General features: G+C 38.4%; 1 long non-coding RNA gene across 1 annotated transcript in view; it reads left to right on the top strand.

The window, feature by feature from the left end:
• Positions 1–1,580: 1,580 nt before the first annotated feature.
• The window catches only part of LOC113491169, a 24,347-nt gene continuing 21,893 nt past the window's right edge, over positions 1,581–4,034 (top strand). The window contains exon 1 of the long non-coding RNA XR_003400361.1: positions 1,581–1,700. This is a non-coding gene — a long non-coding RNA (uncharacterized LOC113491169). The remainder of the gene's footprint in view (positions 1,701–4,034) is intronic.

Genomic DNA, 4,034 nt, shown 5'->3' with positions numbered 1-4,034 from the left:
GTGCGGGCGGGCGCTCCCACGCTCCCAGCGCTGCTCGGCCCGGCAGCCCGGCGGCGTGCGGGGCTCGCCGCAGCCTGTCACCTGAGAAACCACCACAGCTCTGCGCAGCCCCTTTGGTGCTGGGTAAGGATGATGATGTCAGCGAGTAGCTGCAGTTCACAAGGTGCCGCTTCCCGAGGCCCACAGCCCGCCCGCCTGGGAGACAGGGCTGGGCTGGAGCCTGAGGTGCTGCTTTCAGAGCAGATCGGCAAGCCATGGCGCGGTGTTCCCACACAACTGTGTTTGAGTCTGAAACCAGATATGCTGTGAGCAAAACAGTTTGGAATCCACAAACTGTGTTTTTACAAAAACAGAACAACCAGACAAAAAACAAGCCACATACAAACAAAACCAAAAACCTTATAAACTCTTAAACTGACCAATGCATTTGGTCGGTTTCCTTCATTTTAAATTTCATCCTCTCTCACTCATCTACGCTTCCTGCACATCTTGGAGTCCCATCACAAGCCTTGTTTTCGCTAGGCAAAGTTGACATGAGTTTGGTCTATATTGTGCTTTTTAATTTCCAGAGATACTCTTCAGTATGTTCCATTAATGTATAAACAGTGGGTTACTACGAGTTTATGTTTCTGTAAAACCAGATCTGATGTTATTGTGTTAGCTATTAAAAAGTCAACAGGGTAATACATATAGAAATATAATTTCAAAAAAAATATGATATTTACATTGAAATAGCACTGCTGAGACATCCCTTGTTACAGCAGGCTGGTCAGCGTGAGTCAAAATAACAGAAAACAGATACACGATTAATTTCCTTAAGAATTAAAAGGTAGAAATATAATCGATTCCAATCAACGTTTTACTGAATTTTATTTTCTAAAAATAAATCTTTTTAACTTTTTTTTTTAAAAACCTGTAAGGTTTTTCACTAAGTATTCCATGACATTAAGATTGAAAATGCAGCAATATGCTTTATCCATGATTCAGACTTTAGAGGGATTGAAGTGAGCTGTCAGATTTTTAAAACGTGCATAAAATTGTGTATCTTTATATAGATATGTATTTTTGTAATTTGTGACATTTATGTAAATATGTCCAGATTTTCATCGATGAATGGGATCTGTGAAAGGGTTCTGCAGAAAACAGAACTCACTTCTGTTCTATTCAACATTGGGGTTGATAACTTCGAATTAATTATTAGACCATATCTGATAAAACGTGCATATGATACAGAGGCCAATAAAACATTAAGTAATGATGAGCCAAAGGCAGTTACACAGAGTGACCTAGAATGACTGTAATTCTGGACCCTGGGGGAAAAAAGATGTTTATATTGCTACACAAAGAATATGTGTATGAAGAGGCAATTTTATCTCTTCTTGAAGTTTTAATGAGACTGATATTGAAATAGTACTTACAGAGCTCATGTGAACACACCAAAACAAGGAAGTTGAAAGTCTACAGTAAGTGTATAAATCATTATAAAAATGCCCAGGGAGAATTCTCTACTAAAAGGGATAAGGAACGTGAGCAGCAACAGGAGGAGGTGGCTCCACTGTGTCATCTTGTGGTGGCTTGGACAGTCTCTTCAGAAGGTTTTGCACCTCTCTGTTTCACTGAGACGAAGGTGTGAGTTCAGAGCAGCCACCTCGTGCCAGGCAATGCGTTGAGGAGACTGTTGAAACTTTCTCAGATGGCAGGTATGTAATTTAAGGGTCAGTGATAGATGGAAATTCAAACTAGATCATCTAGTTTTTATACTTCCTTAATGTCTGTATATCTGTAATAAAATAATTTAGGAATGAACTGTAGCAAATCTAGTGAGATATTACAAATTGCCTCAGCGATCTTGCGAAAGATCCTACAAGTGAAGCTGATTCTCAGAACCGCATGATCATCCCTTAGTTAAGCTAAAGCTGTGTGACTTGCCACAGATATCTGTGATACAGAATTCTGTAATTTGAATAAAAGGAACCTTTTAATTCATTATGGAACGTGGTGGAGATACCTGACAACTTTCATGTTCCTTTGAATTCGCTTTTAGCTCATTTCTAGCCTATCAGGTGCCAGGCCTTGCAGTTAAAGTTCAAAGCCTGATTTATGTTACTGATGAAAAATCATCTAGAAGCCATTGAAAAAGAGAAGTATGGACATGTAAATGTGCAGTACAGGTGTGTCTACCAGGTGTACCGAGCCTTACTAGATCTGGCTGCTGAATTTTGATTCTTACTTACTAATGTTTCAGATCTTGATGAATGGCAGAAAAGAGAAGCTGGCGTTGGTATTAAAAATTCACTTTTGTAGTTACTGTGCAGAGTAGTCTGACTCTTCAGTCTGTCATCTGATGTCTAAACAGGATAGTATATGTAATTGGTAAATATGACAATGAGAACCGGAGAGAGAACAGATAGTGCTTTCCAGTTATGGCATCATGGGTGAACATGTGACACAAATATGTGACTCAACCGTGGAGATTGCAGAGATGAAGGACACCGTGACCGGCACTGATAGTGAGTCGATTTTACACAGGGAATGCTCGCACTGTGCAGTGGTCAGGAGCATGGCAATTTCTGAGCTAATGGGGCCATGAAATAAAAACGCTTGGTGTTACGGTGCTTCAGAGAGGGCTTATAAGGTCGGGCGTACTGCGGTACCTTGCCTAAACTCCAGCTCCTCTGGCTCCTCAGCACAGTTTCAAAGGGTCTGTGTAACCCAGATATCCTCTACCAGTGTCCGCAGATACAATACAGTAATGAATGTTCATATCTTGCTATGCCCTATTTAAGGCCATAATAAGAGAGCAAACAACCCAGATTTCAGGGACGAGGAATAATAAAGGTATCGTAGAAACATTGCAGTTTTCTCAGGAATAGGTGTTGCAGTACTGACTTGGCCACAGCAGCCTAGCCTATCCAAATATAAATGTTATTTTTCACACCAAAATTTATCATTTGAGCTTCCTTTTTATGTATGTATATATATTGTTTATTTACAAGCATGTTACAGCCTCCAGTGGGTTGAAACAGGCAGTGGGGTATCTCTCTATTCATACATTTCTGCTTTTTAATAGGAACTATTCAGAGCAAGACAAAAGCTTGACTGAATGCTGGGAGAAATTTCGTATCATAGAGTCATTTAAATGTGAACTAGGACATTCTCTGGACAATTACATAAAAATGGCAAGTGACCCTCTGTACAATAGTTGCTTTCAACATGATCCAAGGCCAAGACAGGCTTTTGACAGTTACATAATGCAGATGGGTCATGATCAGCCAACACAGAAATGTTCGGCATTGTGCAAAACGAGAATCACATTTAGCAAAGTTGAAACTGAAAAAAAAAAAAAGACAGACAAAAAAAGCTTTCATTTTCAGTATCCTGATCAATTTTCTAGTTAATAATATTCAAATTCAAAAATATTTATTTGTATGTAGTCTGAAAGTCTAATACTAATAGGAAGGTTGTAAAAGCTGAAATAAGAAATCTGGGAGGTCTTCAAACTTCGACACACCTGTTTGCAAAAACATCTGTAACATACTGTAAATGATTTATGAAACTACAGATTAATGATCATATATGCTATTGACCTTTATGCAATACATGTATTTTAGTTTAGAAATTTTTACTGTGTCTCTAAGATAGCTATAATTTAGTTACAGAACTGAATTCCAGATTTCACAAATCCAAATAATTTAGCTCACTGATAGCATCCTGCCAACTCTGCTTTTCTTCCTGCTTTTTCCACTGCAGAAAATGTTGCTTAGTACTTTGTATTAATGCTTATTTGCTCTTTCTTGTGCCAAAGCAGTAATTTGACAGAAAAATGTCAACAATATATCTAAAAAATACACTTGCATCAGTAAAATCCACATTGCAGCAGTGTGAATTTTCTCTCAGTAGTAATAAGGTCTTAAACTACATGGAACTGTGGCATTTCTGTGTACTTAATCTATACAGTAAAAGCCAAAGGCTTTACAATCACATATATGTATCTCTGTCTCTAAAGTACACTAAAACCCCTTATATATATATAT

Source organism: Athene cunicularia (genome assembly GCF_003259725.1).
Source record: "Athene cunicularia isolate RWA chromosome 1 unlocalized genomic scaffold, athCun1 chr1_part2, whole genome shotgun sequence".
Taxonomy (NCBI): Eukaryota; Metazoa; Chordata; class Aves; order Strigiformes; family Strigidae; genus Athene; species Athene cunicularia.
This window is presented reverse-complemented; position numbering and strand designations above follow the sequence as displayed.